Below are 20,203 nucleotides of genomic sequence, written 5' to 3'. Positions count from 1 at the left end.
AGGAGTAAAAGGTATAAAACTTTCAAATACTTCCCCCAAATCAGCCATGCTAATGAAAGGTGAACATTTCACAAAGTACCATGATATTATTTTCACACAATAGTCATACCAATTTTTTCAAAGGTCACAAAGCTTTTCTCAGTTACTAGTTGGAATGCATTTATCTCTCTCACCATTCCAGTAGATTGGTTTTTTACCGCCCCACCCCCCAAAAGGATATGCTACCTTTAAAGAGACCATCAGTCTCATTAATAATAGCATTTTTTTCCTTTCAAGTGTAGAAAGCTGTTCAGAGCTGCAGAAGGTTGCTAGGCCAGTTTGGACACGTCTGATTTACTCTTTAAAAGCCCATCCACTCCGTATAATAAATAATAAGAGCCGGTATTTATTGAGGGCTTAGCGCTGTGCTCGGTGTTTTTCAGGCATTGGCTCATACAATCCTCAAAACAATGCTATCAGGCCGGTGCAATCATTATCGCCACCTTACAGATCAGGAGAGGGAGGCACGGAGAGCAAGAAGGACCAGCCGGAGGGGGAAATGGGGAGCGTCGGGAGAGGCGGGGAGGCAAGCAGAGGCCAGGAGCTGCACAAAAGCACAGTTAATGATTCACTCACAGCCCTCAGGCAGCTCCTTCCAGTAGGGGTTGCACCAGAACACACGGACGCACACACACACGCACGAATGCACACACACGCACACGCGCGTGCACACACACTCTCTCATCTTCAACTCTTCATCCCAGCAAGAGGCGGGTGTCCGGCAAATTGCTTGGCAACGCGCAGAGGAAACTCCATCCAAGACCCGCTTCAAGGCCGCCTCTGGGCGCTGTCCAGCGGGCAGAGCGCCTGAGGCCAGGCTGGGGTCCTGCCTCCCGACACCCCGAAGGTGGGGCGCGGCGCCAAGGCCGGGGTTTCAGGCGAGGGGAGTGTAGGGAAAGCACCGTCCCCAGGGACACCTGTTGTCGCCTCCCCACTCGGGCCAATGAAGACACCCTGGGAGTCCCAATCTCGAAGACACCCATCGGCCAGAAGTGTCTGTGTAAGGGGCCGGGGGTCGCAGGAGTCTTCCTCCACCCCCACCTGCCTTAAGCAGAGTCCCCTCTTCCTCTCCCACCCCGGGACGCCCGCGGCTGGTGGAAACGCCGCGCCTCCGCGTGGCCCGACCGGACAGGCTCGGGGGCCCCAGGGGGCACCGCGGCGCTAGGACCTCGCGGCCGGCCCGCCCCACCTGCGGGGCCCCTCGCGGGGGGCGCGTTCGCCCTCCTGCTGCAGGGCGCGAGGTGCAGTTACCTGCGCCGCGGTCCGCAGGGTCCCCAGCGTCCGCCGGAAGGTCGCCGCGGCAAAGCCGTCTCCTCTGGCCGCAGGATACCCACACGGCCGCCCTGCTCTCGCCAAGCTCCCTCCCGGCCGCAGCGCCGCCGCCGGCTCGACTCTCGGGCTCGCTCTGCGCCCGCCGGCTCCCGGCGCCGCTCCCGCCGCTCTTGATTGGCCGTGGCGCGCTCCCGAGCCGCGCCCTGATTGGACAGCCAGGGAGCCCGGGCGGAGGGACGGGCCGGGCGCCGCCGGGATCTGCTGGCCAAGTCTGCTGCGCCGCAGTCTTACTTTCCCGCGGCTCCCGGAGTCCCAAGCAGACCCCGAAGACCGGATCCTTCCCCTCGGCGCCGAGTGGGGCCGGCCGTCCAGGCACAAGGCAACGCGGAAAGCACCGATTCGAGCGACATGGAAATGGCAGGGAATGGGGAGCGCCTTGGAGTCCCACCCCCTCCGCCTGCGGGCTGGTGGTTGAGACCTCCTAGGAGCGGGAATCATTGCTCACCTTGCCTCACGCCTTACGTTCGTTTATTGATACTTTTGACTCTACAAAGGGCGTAGGCTCAGGACAGGGGCTTGTAAACAGCGGGCGCCAAATAGTTTTGTGGACTCATATGGGACTCTACACACAACCTCTCGGTGGTCCTACATGAGCTCTCAAAGGGAGAGCAACTTGTTTAAGGTCTTAATTACGCCAACAAATTATTAAAAACGCAGTGCTAAGTGTTTGGAGAGGAAAAAAAAGATAAAAGTGGTTAGTTTTTCGGTTACAGGGAAGTTCATACCTAGCTAAAGAGATGAGGCTGGATAATGATAATGACCCTAACATTTTTATGGTGCATATTATTTGCCAGGCACTATTCCAAACGTTTTACATTTATTAATTCAAACATACAGAAAGGGGCTGTTATAATAACATCCATATGCCCCGTTAACATGTGAACAAGTGACACCAGTTTTTAGTCGGAGAGATTTTCATTGAAAGACACAGCAGCAGTCACTCCACACTGTGGAGGAGAGGCGCTGGTTAGAACCGAGGGGGTATAGGGAATTGAAATTGTTCTATCCTCCGTCTGTTTTCCCATCTGCCCTGAATGTTTCTAAGGAATGAAAACAAACTATAAGTCTGGGTGCCACCAGACTTTTGTTCTGTTACTCATAAAACACCGTCTCTAAACACCCAGATAGGAAATGAGTAGAAGTAAATAACAGCTTACATTGTAGGACCTTTGGTTTGGTGGCACTACCTTGAAAGCAAGTATGTAGCCATTTTTCTCCAGACATTTCCACCTTGTTTATTCTCCTATATTGACAGTACACCTTGAGTGAGAAATTTGGCTTAGGAGAGAAGTAAAGACTCAAGGCTTTAACAGTTTCACCCACTCTGAACAGTCTTGGCCCTTACCCTAGGGTGAGCTTACAGTCATTTACTTTAAGGAGCCCAAGATCGATCTTCCAAGAGGAAATTACCTCTGTTTTCTCCAGTTTATATCAATGGACGGTTGATTCACTTTAATTTTTTTTTTTTTTTTTTTTTTGGAGACAGAGTCTCGCTCTGTCGCCGAGGCTGTAGTGTAGTTGCACAATCTCAACTCTCTGCAACCTTTGCCTCCCGGGTTCAAGATACTCTCCTGCCTCAGCCTCCTGAGTAGCTGGGATTACAGGGACGTGCCACCACGCCCGGCTAATTTTTGTATTTTTAGTAGAGACAGGGTTTCACCATGTCAGCCAGGCTGTCTCGAACTCCTGGCCTCAAGTGATCCGCCCGCCCCGGCCTCCCAAAGTGCTGGGATTACAGGCATAAGCTACCATGCTGGGCCTCAGTTGATTCACTTTATATTGAATAGGTGGACGGGCATGGATTGAACCTCACCTGGGAGGAACACCGGACAGAGCACGGCATGGTGTGGACTGTGTGAGGAGAGTTCTTTCGTGGGCATCCCTCTCCAAGCATCAGAAGCGCATGGAGACATTAGCCCATAATTCAGGTTGCTCACTTTCCATAGCTGCGGCTTCTGCCAAAGCAGAGTTGCATTTGGATTGGTCAAACTATCACTCTAACGAAGAAGGACTGTTTCAGTCAGAGAACCAAGCTGACCCAAAACGGTTTGTCAAACTGCTCAACCCTCATCGCTTCATATTAAGCTCAGCCCAAGGATGACAAGTGAAAGAAGGATGGCAAATGAAGGAAGAGTGAGAAGTGAAGGAAGAACCTGAATTCTACTTCCATAACCTTGGAATCTTGTTGGGGGCAGGAACTGCTTATGTCTTGGTCTGTTCTCTGTCTCTAGCAAAATGCTTTATTTAGTTCGCCCCCTGTATCACATTTCTTCCCTGGTGACCACTGCTTAATGCTCAAAACTCAAATATTCTTTCCTCTGCGAAGTCTTCACTCAATCTCCTAGGCTGAGTTGGGAACCTCTTGCCTGTCTTATATGCCCATAACATCAATTAGCAACAGCATTCTAGTGATCTGCTCAAATGGCCGTCTTTCTAACTAGAAGACTGTGCATTACTTCGTGATGTATCCCCAATCAATGTATCCCCAAGTAAGTAGGTACTTAATAAACATGAAGTGACTGATGAAAACCCCTGACAGGCTAATAGGGTGGTATTAAAGAGACTAGGGCCACACCCTATCCTGGTCTTCAACAGGGCATTCTTCAGTTCCAGACTGGAAGAACATTTGGTGTGGAGCAAACTGATCATCCATTCAATCCAACAGTAAATAGGTAGTTTCTGTATGTCAAACACTGTCAGGTCCAGAGAAGAATAAGCTCTTCCTTAAATGAACACAAGGTGAAGTGGTGCAGTTGACTTACAAGACAGTTATACAATTTCTCAAAAAGTTAAACATAGAGTTACCATATGACCCAGTAATTCCATTCCTTGATATACAACCAAGAGAACTGAAAGCATATGCCTACACAAATACTTGTGCACAAATGTTCATAATATCATTATTTGTAATAGCTGAAGGTAGAAACAACCCAAATGCCCATCAATTAATGATAGATAAACAAAATGTATTAAATAGTACAGAAGGTCCTCCAATAACGTTGTTTCTTTAGGATGTTGATGAGAAAAAAAAATCAACTGTCAGCTGAAAGTTTGCACGTTCTCCTCACATCTGCATGAGTTTTCTCCAGGTACTCCAGTTTCCTTTTGCATTCCAAAGATGTGCACATTAGGTTCATTGGTGCGTCTAAATTGTAGCAGGATGAGTGTGAATGTGTGTGTGTGTGTGAGAGAGAGAGAGAGAAAGAGAAAGAGAGAGAGGCTTGCGATGGAATGGTGTCCTGTTTGGGATTGGTTCCCTGTTGGTGTGCTGAGCTGCCAGATGGGCTCCAATCACCTGAGACCTTGAACTGGAGTAATGGGGCAAATAATTATCTTGCTTGTTTTTATTAATCTTTTAAAAGTGTACATATAGCTCACATTTATTTCCACCTTTAATATTAGAAGTGTTTTTGCTCTTTATTTAGCAGTTTGGTGATGTTTTTGTTACCAGAAATATGCTGTAGGAACTTAATTCTCATTTATGTCAATTCCCTTATGGGAAAATTGGGTTTTTTTATACATTGTTTTGCTTAAAGGTTGCCATTTCAAGAACCTATCAATGACAATAAATGAGAACTTACTGTATATCCATATAATGGAATATTATTCAGGCATAAAATGAAGTACTGATAAATGCCAAAATATGAATAAATCTAGAAAATATTATGCTATGTGAGAGAAACCAGAAACAAAAGGCCATGCACTGTATGATTCTATTTATATGAAATATTCAGAATAGGCAAATCCATAGAGACAGAAAGCAGATTAGTGGTTGCCAAGGGGAAATGAGGAGTGACTGCTTAATGGCTACAAACTTTCTTTTTGGGGTGATGAAAATGTTCTGTAATTAGTGGTTATGGTTATACAACTTTGCGAATATGCTAAAAACCACTGAATTGTTAAAGAAAATTCACTGCATGCTTTCTGAGAATACATACATTCTGAACGTGTAGAAACCATCAGTAATGGACATGTTGGTTAAATCCTAAGGTATAGTAGCTAAAAGTGAAAGGGAACTTTTCTAAGACTGTGAAAAGCATTTAAATGTGGCTCCCACCTTCAGCATCCCGGAGAGGATTTACTCTTTAGATCTGCGTTGTTCAGTTGAATATTCTAAGATGATGGAAACGTTCTTTATCTGAGCTATTTAATATGGAAGCCACTAGGCATGTGTGGCTACTGGACACTTGAAATGTGATTAGTGCGATTTGAAGAATTGAATTTTAAATTGTGTTGAAATTTAAATAGCCGCATGTGGTTAGTGGCTACCAATACGGCAGGGCAGCTTTCGCTGGTTTGGAGGACTAGCGCCATTTTAATCGGCAGTTTGGAAGAATACTGGCGGTCATGGGAGTGGGAACATCTATGTCTTTATGTATCACAACCCAGATCAACCCTGTATCCACTAGAACCCCTTCATAAGATCTCACAGCTCCCACCCTTCTCCTCTCTATGAACTCTTAATAAACTTCAGTCCATAAGACAGGGTTTAGTTTTGTCTTTATGGCAAGGCACTCCTTCCACCCCACATGTATTTATGGGCCAGGCATTTTGTGGGACATGCTAGGAACAGGAAGGATTGTAGACAATGACAGCCAAATTCTACAGGGCTAGTCTTGAGAAAAGTGAGAGGAAAAAGGGACAAGAGAAATTCATTACAAAGACCCGGCTTTTTCCCTCCTTCCCTCCAACACCCCACTCTCAGACACACACGGACACACACTCCAACACTCAGACACACACACACACACACACACTCTCTTCCAAGTAGGAATCTTGCTAGTAAGATGCTGAAGTGGCGTTGAAGAATCTTTATTCAGATTTCCTCTTTCCAACTCAAGCTCCGTAACATCCTAACTCTTCCAATACATCCTCTGTTCATATTGATCTTTCCCATCTATGAACTTTTACTGAACTTGAAATCAATAATATGGAATGTAATATTTTTCTTTCTTTCTTTCTTTCTTTTTTTTTTTTTTTTTTTTTTTGTGATGGAGTCTCGCTGTGTCGCCCAGGCTGGAGTGCAATGATGCTATCTCTGCTCACTGCAACCTCTGCCTCCCAGGTTGAAGCGATTCTCCTGCCTCAGCCTCCCGAGTAGCTGGGACTACAGGCACGTGCCACCACGCCTGGCTAATTTTTTGTATTTTTAGTAGAGACGGGGTTTCACTGTGTTAGCCAGGATGGTCTCGATCTCCTGACCTCATGATCCGCCGGCCTGGGCCCCCCAAAGTGCTGGGATTACAGTCATGAACCACCGCACCCGGCTGGAACATAATGACTTTCTAAGTGTTCTTCTATAATGTGGTGTCCTCACAGCAAGATTCATTTGTTGCACAAATATTTATTGAACTCATACCTATTTTGTGCCAGAACAGCCTCAAGGGGTGTGGATAAAAAGGATGAAAGACAGTCACTGGACAACTTAGAGCCTGATGAGGTGGCACACAAAGAAACCATTCTACCATAGCTCTGCTTAGATGTGTGGGAAGGGTTGTTGAAAGCACAGGGCAAGGAGCTGCCAAAAAGACACAGAAAGATCAGGGAAAGCTTCTCAGAGGAAGTGATATTTGAGGAATTTGAAGGATAAGTATAAATTTCAAGTTGTTTTTATTTAATTCACTTTTATTGTGCACTTTCAAAAGTTAGATTTAAGGTAGCTTTTCAGGAAAAGTTTTAGGACCTAATGTTAGAAACAATGCATTAACCTCAAGGTCTATCTCAGCATCTGTGACAATGTTTTGCATTGCTGATGAGATTCCTAGCTGGACAGTCACCCTTGCTGCCCTCTAAACTTATTCCTGAGAGGAAAGCAAAATTAATAGAAGATAAATCTTTCTGATATCAAGGAGTTTTTTTTTTTTTTTTTTTTTGAGACGGAGTCTTGCTCTGTCGCCCGGGCTGGAGTGCAGTGGCCGGATCTCAGCTCACTGCAAGCTCCGCCTCCCAGGTTTACGCCATTCTCCTGCCTCAGCCTCCGGAGTAGCTGGGACTACAGGCGCCCGCCACCTCGCCCGGCTAGTTTTTTTCTATTTATCAAGGAGTTTAAAATCTCTCATGTGCTGTTGCTGTATCCTTCTTACTGGTCTCTTGGGGGTTATTTTCTTCTAATCCAGTGTATCCCAAATATCAGTCACTTACGTCCCATTGTCACCATTCTTACCATTTCCACATATCATCTGCACAATTATGTACTTAATTGCTTCTTTGAATTGGCTTTCATTTTGCTCAGTTTTCCTAAAAAGGATTTTTGATATCATTATCATAAGTGAAAAACCAGTATAATTTGCCATAAAGAGATAATTAACCATAAAAATCATACAATAAAAACAAAACTATGTTATTCAATCTTAGCTGGATATTGTTGGTTGCTGAAGGTTCTGAGTTTGAGGCTCTGCTCTTTCTTTGATGAAAAGGGAGGTTACCATGCCTTGGAGAGATATGAAAAACATATAGGCACCAAATGAATCATTTCTCCTCAAGTTAATCAAACAGACTCAAAGAGAATTTTAAAGAGACTAACTCTCTCACTATATGAACCAATGAAATTCAATTTCCTTTTTGCATATCACTTAGAACCAGCTCTTGCACCAAGTAAAATCAGTTTGTCCTGGGTACCACACTTGTAAACATTGTCTGATCCATTCCTTTCATAGCGATTGGAATGATCTAATATATAAATCTCATAATTTCTCTCTCCTATTGAAATTCCTTCAATGGCTCTTTGTTACCTAAGGGAAAAAATCTTAGTTCCTTACGATGAGATACAAGATCCCCCTTAATCAGCCTTAGCCTACTTCTCCAGCCTTAACTTCTGTCATCCTCCTCTTTAACTTCCTATTCCACCAATGCTGATCTATTTGTAGTTCCTAGAACGTACCATGTACCATCACACTTCTGCGCCTTTGAACATACTCTTTGCTTTACCCAGTGTGCTATTTGTCATCTACTCATCCTTATCATCTTCCATTTCTCCTCTCTGCGTATTTTTATTTATCTGCCTAGTATCATATGCACACCACCAACAATAACTACAGTACAACAGCATTCCTCTGGCAACACCTGCCCCTTTCTTCTGGGGCATCTTCCTCCACTGTCTCCAACCCCATGATTTTAGCAGGAACTGACAAGTTCTCATATGACTTCTTATCCCTGACCACAACTGATTGTCCTACATGTGGGCAACCTAACCAAGGTGAACCAAGCAGATTTCCTGAGAATTTCATATCAAGAACAGCACATTTGAGTTACTCTTTCTCTGTTTTAAGATGCAGAGAGAAACTGAGGCAAGTAAAGTAGACATTCTCTATTCCAGGGGTCTCTAACCTCCAGGCCGCAGACTGGTACTGGTCCATGGCCTGTTAGGAACTGGGCCACTCAGCAGGAGGTGAGCAGCAGGTGAGCAAGCATTATTGCCTGAGCTCCACCTCCTTTCAGATCAATGGTTTAGATTCTTATAGGAGGGTGAACCCTATTGTGAACTGTGCATGCAAGAGATCTAGGTTGTGCGCTCCTTATGAGAGTCTAATGCCTGATAATCTGAGGTGGAACAGTTTCATCCTGAAACCACCCTCCTTTCCCCCACCCCTGCTACCATGGAAAAATTGTCTTGCACGAAACCAGTCCCTGGTGCCAGAAAGCTTGGGGACTGCTGCTCTAATCCACTTGTGCTGAAGACCAGCTATTTCCTTGCCCTTCTTTCCTTTTAGGTCGTTCAACTTTTCCTTTTATTTTGTGAAAGCGATTCCGGTATCCTTACAATTAAGTCCCTTTTTCTTAAACTAGTTTGAGTTTCTGTCACTTACACCCAAGTGTCCTAATACATACCTAATTGTTCTCAAGGTCCCAACAAATGCTACTCCTTTGTGAAGGCTTCCCTGACTCCCCCAAGCTCACAAAGGTGCCCCTTCTTTTATGCCATCCTGCATTTTGTCACACCAGATCCCCTTTTTAGTAATTGTCTGGTGATCTTGACATTTTTGTGTGGGGAATAGTGTGTGCTGTCCCTGTCACCTATTTTGAGTATTTCATTTATCACCCCAATGGGAAGGTGGATTTAAAGCACAACAACCCATTAACAATATGCTTTCAGAGAAGTCAATATGTACCAAGAAAAATTTTGTTTAACTATTAACTAATATTAGCTGCTCCACTGTGAATAACTTTTTTAACACTAAGCTTAATCCTTAAAAGGACTTTAAAGATCTACCAACTACAAGGAGTTCTCTCTCCTGCCCTTCCAGGACGGAATTAGAAATGCAGAGGCTCATGACCGTGACCCGACAAAGAGCAACCACCAGGACGGAGGCAGCACCTGGAGATGAGGGCAAAAACTGATGAGCACATGGAAGGGAGGGTCAGAGAAAAAGGGAGCTCTGAGAGAAAAGAAACCCTGGGAGTCCCACCTGTCACCGAATCTCTGAATTAAAAGACAATTTTATAAAAAGTAAATAATATTTTCCAGCATCCATGAATTTACATCTCTGACCATACTTAGCTAAATAAGATTGAATTCTTTTAGGAAATTGATTGAACCTTTGTACCTTCTCAGGTGTTAGTGGCATGACACAGATGTCACATCTGTTTGCACATTTATCTCATGTCTAGACTGGAAGTTTTTTTAGAAAAGAGATTCTTGGCCGGGCGCGGTGGCTCAAGCCTGTAATCCCAGCACTTTGGGAGGCCAAGACGGGCGGATCACGAGGTCAGGAGATCGAGACCACCCTGGCTAACACGGTGAAACCCCGTCTCTACTAAAAATACAAAAAAAAACTAGCCGGGCGAGGTGGCGGCGCCTGTAGTCCCAGCTACTCGGGAGGCTGAGGCAGGAGAATGGCGTGAACCCGGGAGGCGGAGCTTGCAGTGAGCTGAGATCTGGCCACTGCACTCCAGCCTGGGTGACAGAGCGAGACTCCGTCTCAAAAAAAAAAAAAAAAAAGAAAAGAGATTCTTGCAATCTTTGAGATGCTGTTGAGCGTCTCACATAGGACCCAGCACTTAGCCCACCCTTGAGCTGGACTTTGATTATTTTAGCCTATATTTTGTAGGAATGCTTTCCAGCTGCAAGTATCAGAATAACCAGCTATAGTAACTCACAGACTAAAGACATTCATTATCTGACCTGAACAGTCTGAACATTAGAAGTCCCAGAGGATGTTGTTTAATAATGGCAAAAGGGGCCAGGCGTGGTGGCTCACGCCTGTAATCCCAAAACTTTGGAAGGCCGAGGCAGGTGGATCACTTGAGGTCAGGAGTTTGAGACCAGCCTGGCCAACGTGGTGAAACCCTGTGTCTACTAAAAATACAAAATTAGCCAGGCATGGTGGCAAGCGCTTGTAATCCCAGCTACTTGGGAGAATCACTTGAACCTGGAAGATGGAGGTTGCAGTGTGCAGACATCGTGCCACTGCACTCCAATCTGGGTGACAGAGCAAGAGTCCATCTCAAATAAATAAAAATAAAATAAAATAAATAATAATAATGGCAAAAGGACCCTGGCTCTTTCTACTCTCTCATCCTAGGCTTTTTGTCTCTTTATCTTAGGCTTTTTGCCTTGTGATTGCAAAATGGTTGCCACAGCTCCAGGTATCTCATCTTTAGAAAGCTTATTTAAGGAAGAAAGGAAGTGGTCTGGGCTGGAAAAGAGGCTTTTTTTATATCAGGAAGGAAAATCTTCCTAAAACACCTCATCCACATCTGGTAAATTCTCACTTATATCTCAGTAGCTAGGACTGAATCACATGGCCATGCCTAGTTGCAAGAGAGACAGGAAAGCTAGTTTAGTATCTTACTTTTCCAGCCTCAGGAATGAAAAGTAGGTGTATTACTGGCAATGCTGCTCTTAAACCAGACAAATGGAGCCCTGGCCCAGGATCCAGGCTTCAGGGGTTCTATGCTTTGTGACCCAGTGCTATCTGGGTGGGTAACCCTGAGCCTGGATCAAGAACCAAATGCAATGTTCTCACTTCTGTTCCCATTTCTTCACCTCGGGGCACTCTTTACCTACTACCACTCAGGTGGAGTTAACCAGAGACCCGAGGAGCTCTTGGATCTATGGGATCTTTTTGGTATCTTGTGGCTGGATTCTTCATCCAGGAGGACCACCTGGAGTGTGGATTGCCTCACTGGCCTGTGAATTATTTCTTTCATTAGATCATACAAGATTGAGCTGCCAGAATTGTGCTGGGGTGCTGATTTTGGGTGATTCTCATTCACATCACACACAGGATGAGTTTGGGGCTCTGAACTATTGTTAGTTCTCTGTTCCCTGCTAACCTTCGGTGTGAGCTGCGTGTGTGGGCCTATGTCTTTGTTTTAACTGGCTATATTTCAACTGCAATGCCACCTCTGGACCTGAGGGCAGCTGGGTTCGGGGAGACATCCTTTACCCTGTGCTAGGACCCAGGGCAGTTACCCTCTACCTCGTGGGCTCTCCACCAGTTCTCTAGGGACAGTCATACCTATTTCTTTCCAGGGCTTTCCAGGCCATCACCCCACAATGCCAGTGAGCCCTTCTGGTCCATGTATCCTCTCACTTCTGATCAATGGGGTGACATAATTCTCTCGTTGGTCAGTCTTAATCTTTGTGGAAAGGGATACACATTCCTTGCATGAATGAAATTACTCTTTTTTTTCTTTCTTTCTTTTTTTTTTTAAAGAGACAGGGTCTCATTCTGTTTCCTGGGCTGGAGTGCAGTAGTGCAATCATAGCTCACTGCAATCTCGAATGCCTGGGCTCAAGCAATCCTCCCGCCTCAAGCCCTTTGAGTAGCTGGGATTATACGTGTCACCACATCTAGCTAATTTTTAATTTATTTGTAGAGACAAGGTCTCACTATGTTACCCAGGCTGGTCTCCAACTCCTGGCCTTCAGTGATCCTCCTGTCTCAGCCTCCTAGAGCACTGGGATTACAGATGTGAGCCATTGTGGCTGGCCCAAGACGGCTCTTCCTGTTTGTTCTATTGTCCCCACCAGTGGCAGCATACGGAAGGCAGAAGTTTAGCCAACAACCAGACAGCACTCTCTAGAAATGCAGTGGTTAGAACCTAAAGATCTCTTGAGCTCGTTGGAAGGGGTGTTGTTCTTGATAGGGTTGCTGGGAGATTCAAATGAGATTGTGCACCAGAGAATCCTCTGTAATCTACACTGTTACACACAGATATTAGTTATTTTATTCCCATGTGACAGACAAGAAAACCAGAAAAGAGGAAAGTTAAATTACTCCCATGACAGAAAGGCCCCATGGGAGTGCTGCTGGGAAGGGAAGCTCTGGTTTCAGATAGCCTGGGATGGCTCACTCAGCTCTGCCAGCTCCTAGCTGGGCCATCCTGGGTCAGTTTCTGAGCCCTAGTTCCATAGTTACTAAGTGGGGGATGGGGAGGAACAATCCACCTATGTCAGAGGGTTTTGGTGAGCATTAAATATGCCTGGAACTTGATAAATATTAGCAGGTACTCAACAAATATTAACTGCTATTATTCTTTTATTACACGGATATTTGTAGGAGAGCCACAGGTCTCCTGGGCCACAGTCCTGCTGTGCACTAGAAATGAGTTATGAAAAAGTACTTCCAAAATGAGATTGCCAGAGGCTGCAGCGGTATGTTAGATTGTTTGGCATTGGAGAGGCAATATAGCAGATGGGAAACATTACAGACTCGGGAGCCAGAAGGCCTGGGGTTTGGATCCTGGCTCAGTCACTTAATCGTTAAACCATTTAACAGGTCTTTGGCAAGTTACTTAGCCTCTCTGTGCCTCAGTTTCTTCATTTCTGAAATGGGGATATTAGCACCCACCTTATAGGTTCTTATGAGGATTGAATGAGTTAATGTACATCAAGTGTTTAGGACAGTGCCTGGGTCATAGTGTTAGGAATGACTGGATGCTATGAATTTTATTATTTTGAATTCATTTAAAATTCAAAACAACTTTGCTCTTCAAGATTCCAATTGGTGGGCTGAGCATGGTGGCTTATGCCTGTAATCCCAGCACTTTGGGAGGCTGAGGCAGGTGGATCACCTGAGGTCAGGAGTTCGAGACCAGCTTGACCAACATGATAAAACCCCATCTCTACTAAAAATACAAAATTAGCCGGGTGTGGTAGTGCATGCCTGTAATCCCAACTACTTGGGAGGCTGAGGCAGGAGAATTGCTTGAACCTGGGAGGTGGAGGTTACAGTGAGCCAAAATCGTGCCATTGTACTCCAGCCTGGCCAACAAGAGCAAAACTCTTTCTCAAAATAAAACAAAACAAAATAAAATGGAATGCAATGAAATGCAATAAAATAAAATAAAAATAAAAATAATTCCAATTGGCTTTTATTTCAAGAAATCTGCATTTTAGTGATTCAAAAGAAAAGAAAAGAAAAAAAGGTAGGCACAAAGATATACTCTCTGCCTTTGTACCTTTGCTTGTGTTTTTCCCTTTGCCTGAAATCCCTCCTTTTTTACCCATAAAACTACCACATATTGTCCACTCTCCCAGAGGCCAGGACTCATTCTACCACACTCTTGTCCCTCAAGCAAGACCCATGTCTCCTTTTTACTTACCTGTGTAATTCTTGACATGTTCAATAAATGTTTCTTGAATGGAAAGGTGAAAGAAAGTAAGAGACGTTATTTTCAGTTCCTGCAGTTTGCGAATGCAACACTGTAGTTCATAGTGGAGTAATGTCCTCTCTCTCAGAGAATGAAGGGATTGGCAGAGTGACTTGGGGAGATGTGCCAGTCTCAACAGTAGGAGGGGTAAACACAAAGAATAGCAAACAACCCAGTCTTTCACTAAAAGGGGCTCCATCCTCCAACACCATGTTTTCCTGGACTGGGGAGAAGTAGTAGCACAGAGTGACCCAGAGGGGTGCTGTGGACTCAGGACAACTTGTGTATCATTCCAATTGTGTCATCCAATGGCTGTTTAACCCTAAAACCAAACACCTCTGAGCTTGTTTTCTTGCCTGTAAAATGAGGGTAATGCCAACCCCAAAGGATAACTTTGATGATGAAATGAGATAATAGTGCAATGCCTGGCACTTAGGAAATGCTTTTATTTCGTTTTATTTTTTTGAGACAGAGTCTCACTCTGTCGCCTGGGCTGGAGTGCAGTTGAGCGATCTCGGCTCACTGCAAGCTCCGCCTCTGGGTTCACTCCATTCTCCTGCCTCAGCCTCCCAAGTAGCTGGGACTACAGGCGCCCCCCACCACAACTGGCTAATTTTTTGTATTTTTTAGCAGAGACAGGGTTTCATCGTGTTAGCCAAGATGGTCTCGATCTCCTGACCTCATGATCCACCTGCCTCGGCCTCCCAAAGTGCTGGGATTACAGGCGTGAGCCACCATGCCTGGCCAGAAATGCTTAATTAATGTTTCTTTAAATGAATGAAGAGGGCTTTTAAAGAAAATCCTATTGTTGAGGAAGACTGCTATCCTTGAAAGCACAGCATTGCTTGATGCTATGCTCTGTCTGTCATAGATCAGTGACTGATTCTCCAGTCATCACGGGGCCACCTCCTCAGACTCTCAGTCCGGAGTTGAACCACAACCAAGAAGTCTGGGAGGCAGTATTTGGCAACCTCCTTCCCAAACCTTTCTCCTCTCCAGCTGGCACAGAAACACTCCACATTTGCAGCTTCCACAGCAATTACGAGAACCTACACCCTTTTATTGTTTGACTTTCCCTAGCAATGGAGCAATCACATGATTTTCACAGGAAAAACAACTCTGGGATCAGAGACAGTCTGGACTGAGCCATGAACTTTCTGGTCCCTGTGTCTGAGTTCCCAGAGAGAAAAGACATTTGATGCTGGCAGAATGAAGGCTGAGCTGGACAAAAAACAGAGCCAGCATATGCTCAGAGCAGGCTGGCCAACCGAGCAGGTTGCATTTCAGGATTAAAAACAGTAACGATCCTAACAAAATAGAAGCTCATATATACTGAGTGCTAAGTACCAGGTACAGACATCGTAATCATCAGCACAATCCAAGACGAAGATTTTACTATCTTCATTACATCAAGGAGGAGAAGTCAAGGTCTTAGCATTTCACCCCTTTTGCAGTCCCCAGAGCCTATGTGTTTAACCTCTAGCTCCGTGTCTACCTATAGCAGCAGCGCTTTCAAGCTCTTTGCACACAAATCTCCTAGGGATCTTGAAATGCAGATTCTGAGGTTCTGCATTTCTAATGAGCTTCCAGGGAATGCTGCTGGTCCAGGACCTTTAGTTGCAAGGGTTGAACCGGTGGCCTCAACCTTGGTTGCACATTGGACTCACCTGAAAGCTTTCCACATACTGATGCCTTGGCTGCATCCTGGAAAGTCTGACTTTGTTGGTCGGGGATGCAGCTCTGGCATAGCATTTCTAAAGCCCTCCCATTGAAGGAATATGCAGCCAGGGCTGACACCACGATTCTGGTGGGAGGTAATATCTGTAGGTTCTTGAGGATACTCCATTACCCTGAGCTCCCCTTTAGCAACCACAGGGACATTCGCGACTGGGCTTCAAGGACGCCCTTGAAGAGGCCTCTCCCAGAAAACTCCAAGCCCATGAAGAGGCCAGAGCCACCACCTGTTTCCTTGAAATAGTTAGCAGCTGTGCTGGGTGACCTCATCGCTCTGGCTCTGCCTCAGGCCAAGCTACGATCTGGAAAGCTCTCCTCCCAAGTCAGGGCTCCCCTTGTGTTGGGGGCAGTGGGGGAAGAGCTCAGGAGGAGCTGCAGGTTAATGCCAGAGCCCATCTGGAGCTAGTGGGAAGAATGAGGGTGCAGGGTGGGGGCACCCCAAGGGACTTCACAATGGGCAGTCCTTGGGCTGTGAGGCCATGGCTGTGAGTGCAGCTGACTGCCTCACCCCTGGCTTCCTCCATTGCTCACCCTCCCCAAACCCTTGGGAACTGATGAAATCACAAGGGGACTCCTCTCCCCCTCCTGTAAGCGATGCATAAACAAACAAACATGAAGTATGCAAGTAAAAATGCAAAGCCCATTTCTTTTTCCCCATTTCCAAGAGGGAATCACCTGTTGCAGCTGGGTTTATATCCTTCTAAATCTTTTCTGTACATTAATATGTGTATTTCTACACACAAACATACATATACAATCCTGTTTTATAAACAAAAATGCATCATAGACTATAAGTCCAAACACGATCTTGCTTATTTTTTCCATGCAGTTATATATACTTACCAATTGTTTTAGTGTCTGGAAACTTGTCTGGAAATCAGAATCACTCAGGGGCACATTTTAAACATTGAGACTGACAGGTCTCACTCCAAACTTGCTGAATGAGAATTTCTCAGGGAGGCACCTGGAGAAGTCTTTTTTTTTTCTAATTGTGTGTGTGTGGAGAGAGAGAGAGAGACAGAGAGAAACAGGGTCTTGTTCTGTTCCCAAGACTGTAATGCAGTGGCACAATCGTAGCTCACTGCAGCCTCAATCTCCTGGGCTCAAGTGATCCTCCCACCTCAGCCTCCCTTGTAGCTGGAACTACAGGCATGCGCCACCACACCTGGCTGTTTTTTGTAGAAACAGTTTTTTGTAGAGACAGGGTCTTGCTATGTTGCCCAGGCTGGTTTCAAACTCCTGGCTTTAACTGATCCTCTGACCTTGGCCTCCCAAAGTGCTGGGATTACAACCATGAGTCACCATACCTGGCCTATATTGGTATTTTTAATAAGTGTCTCAGGTGATTCTTATGGGAAATAGCTTGCCTTTTTAATGCCTGTACATGTCCCATGGATGTACTATCATTTATTAACCAGTTCCCCTCTGTTGAACATTTAGTTTGTTTTCAGCTTTTTTCTTCATGCTATAAATAATACTACAAACATACACGCATCGTACAGATCCCCATGTGTGCTTCTGTAGGATAGTTCCCTAGGAGTGGATAGCTACATGCAAGGCTTACCTGGAACTTTTTTCCCCCTCTAAGACTGCTCATGTTTGAATCGTGGAACCTCATAGCAGGACAGAACCTTAAAATCTGTGTAAAGACCAATACTGTCCTATAGAAATATAATGTAAGTTGTACATATAATTTGAAACTTTCAGTAGCTACATTAATTTTAATAATATATTTTTACTTAACCTTATATATCAAATCTATTATGATCTCAACATATAATGAAATGAAAAGTATTAATGAAAATATTCGCTATGGTTTGAATGTTTGTTTCTCCTCAAAATTTATATGTTGAAATCCTAACCTCCAAGGGGATGGTATTAGAAATTGGGGCCTTTGGGAGGTGATTAGGCCATGAGGGTGGGGCCCTCAGAATGGGGTTAGAGCCCTTATAGGAGAGGCCTGTAATCCTAGCACTCAAGAGGCTAAGGCAGGAGGATCACCTGAGGCCAGGAGTTGGAGATCAGCCAGGGCAACATAGCAAAACTACATTTCTATGAAAAGAAATAAATACACAAATAAATTTTTTAGAAAAGTGGCCCGAGCTGGGTATGGTGGCTCATATCTGTAATTGCAGCACTTTGGGAGGCCAAGGTGGGCAGATCACCACCTTGGCCTCCCAAAGGTCAGGAGTTTGAGACCAGCCTGGCCAACATGGCAAAACCCCATCTCTACTAAAAATACAAAAATTAGCCGGGCCTGGTGGTGTGTACCTGTAATCCCAGCTACTCAAAGGTCTGAGGCAGCAGAATCACTTGAGCCCAGGAGGCTGAGGGGGGAGAATGGCTTGAACCACGGAGATGGAGATTGCAATGAGCCATGATCACACCACTGCACTCCAGCCTGGATAACAGCGTGAGACTCTGATTTAAAAAAAAAAAAAAAAAAAAAAAAGAGGCCTGAGAGAGAGACTACCTCACCTTTTCTACCATGTAAGAGTAGAAAGAAAAGGTACCATCTAGGAAACAGAAAGTGGGCCCTCGTCAGACTTGAGTCCAGAAGGCTGAGGTGGAAGAATGGCTTGAACCACAGAGGCGGAGATTGCAATGAGCCATGATCACACCACTGCACTCCAGCCTGGATAACAGAGCGAGACACTGATTTAAAAAAAAAAAAAAGGCCGGGAGCGGTGGCTCAAGCCTGTAATCCCAGCACTTTGGGAGGCCGAGACGGGTGGATCACGAGGTCAGGAGATCGAGACCATCCTCGCTAACACGGTGAAACCCCGTCTCTACTAAAAAATACAAAAAACTAGCCGGGCGAGGTGGCGGGCGCCTGTAGTCCCAGCTACTCAGGAGGCTGAGGCAGGAGAATGGCGTAAACCCAGGAGGCGGAGCTTGCAGTGAGCTGAGATCCGGCCACTGCACTCCAGCCTGGGCGGCAGAGCCAGACTCCCTCTCAAAAAAAAAAAAAAAGGCCGGGCGCGGTGGCTCAAGCCTGTAATCCCAGCACTTTGGGAGGCCGAGGCGGGTGGATCACGAGGTCAGGAGATCGAGACCCTGCTGGCTAACACGGTGAAACCCCGTCTCTACTAAAAATACGAAAAACTAGCCGGGCGCGGTGGCGGGCGCCTGTGGTCCCAGCTACTCGGAGGCTGAGGCGGGAGAATGGCGGGAACCCGGGAGGCGGAGCTTGCAGTGAGCTGAGATTGCGCCACTGCACTCCAGCCTGGGCGACACAGCGAGACTCCGCTCTCAAAAAAAAAAAAAAAAAAAGAGGCCTGAGAGAGAGACTTCCTCACCCTTTCTAACGTGTAAGGGTAGAAAGAAAAGGTACCATCTAGGAAACAGAAAGTGGGCCTCCTCAGACACAGAATCTGCTAGGGGCCCTGATCTTGGACTTTCCAGCCTCTAGAACTGTGAGAAATAAATTTCTGTTGTTTATAAGCTACCCAGTATGTGGTACTTTGTTATAGCAGCCTGCGTGAACTAAAACAATATTGTGCATCTGCTCTTCCTGTGAAGTCTTTGGAGAGTGTGTGGGTTTTACACTTAGAGCATGCCTCACTGGGACCAGCCACATGGGACAAGTGACTGTTGTATCGGGTAGTGCAGATCTAAACCTTTTATTTTACTGGGAGAATATTCATAGGGGACAGGAACAAACAATCATGGAGCAGCTACAATCTACTTGTCCCCGAATAAGCACTTAACATCCATTATTGCTGCGCCCCTGAGCTGCTGCCCGGAGTCCCTGTCCATTACTCCCGGTTTGGAGTTATCCGTCTCTGCCTGCAGAGCTGCAGACGTGGCAGGGGAGAGTTGGGAGGGTGGGGCAGGGTGCAGGCAGAGTTCTGGACAGGGATGCAGGGCAGCGCCTGGGTGAGTGAAGCAGCTTGTGAGCCCTCGTAGAAGTTTGGGGGTGGGGGCAGTATAAGGAAGGCAGGGCATGGGTAATTATTACGCTCATTATTTCAACTTGAGGTCTGTAATTTGCCAGCATCACACAGCCACAACACAGAGGCAGAAATGGAATCGAATCTTCAGATTCCAGAGCCCATGCTTCTCTTTTATCCCATAGATGTCTCCAAGACAGTCATTCAAAGTCTGTTCTTACATTAGTGATGCACGGAGAGCTGTAAACAAATTAAGTGAATGATTACAAGTCACGTTGTCAAACTATTCTGAACGGTGTCCCATTCCGCAGACTTGTGGTTAAAAACATATGCGCTGAGGTCCCCTGGTGGAAGTCAGAGTTATTGCAAGGGGCAGGCAAATGGGTTTGTGGCTTTCCTAGTTCATGTCCTGAATACATAAAAATGGGACATGACATGAATGTCCTTCAAATTTTTTTTCAAAAAGGACCTAATACTTGGCAAACATTGGAATCACTGCAATACATTCTCCTATCTCAGACTATCAGAGGGACGGTTCCAAAGAGATCCCAGCTGCAGGTTCTGCTTCAGTTATATCATTTTTTGGGTAAGTATGTTCAGCTGTACAT

General features: G+C 45.6%; 1 protein-coding gene and 1 long non-coding RNA gene across 10 annotated transcripts in view; both read right to left on the bottom strand.

The window, feature by feature from the left end:
- The window catches only part of STON2 (stonin 2), a 187,816-nt gene extending 186,349 nt beyond the window's left edge, over positions 1 to 1,467 (bottom strand). For 6 of the 9 annotated variants that reach the window (XM_033187237.1, XM_033187234.1, XM_033187225.1 and 3 more), the window contains exon 1: positions 1,291 to 1,466. The gene's annotated coding sequence lies outside the window, so the exon portion shown is untranslated. Of the gene's footprint in view, positions 1 to 615; positions 1,117 to 1,290 lie in introns of those variants that run through there. The other 3 variants (XM_033187226.1, XM_033187228.1, XM_033187227.1) reach the window with 2 other exon arrangements.
- Positions 1,468 to 6,965: 5,498 nt separating this feature from the next.
- On the bottom strand, positions 6,966 to 15,904 carry LOC117071158. Its single transcript, XR_004432170.1, has 3 exons — positions 15,636 to 15,904; positions 7,455 to 7,608; positions 6,966 to 7,172 (listed from the first exon to the last, which is right to left on the bottom strand). It is a non-coding gene; the product is annotated as an uncharacterized LOC117071158 (long non-coding RNA).
- Between the last annotated feature and the right edge of the window lie 4,299 nt (positions 15,905 to 20,203).

The sequence above is a fragment of the Trachypithecus francoisi genome, unplaced genomic scaffold (assembly GCF_009764315.1).
Source record: "Trachypithecus francoisi isolate TF-2019V2 unplaced genomic scaffold, Tfra_2.0 Lachesis_group3, whole genome shotgun sequence".
Classification (NCBI taxonomy): domain Eukaryota; kingdom Metazoa; phylum Chordata; class Mammalia; order Primates; family Cercopithecidae; genus Trachypithecus; species Trachypithecus francoisi.
The sequence above is the reverse complement of the archived record's forward strand: the minus strand, read 5'-3'. Positions and strand labels throughout refer to the sequence as shown.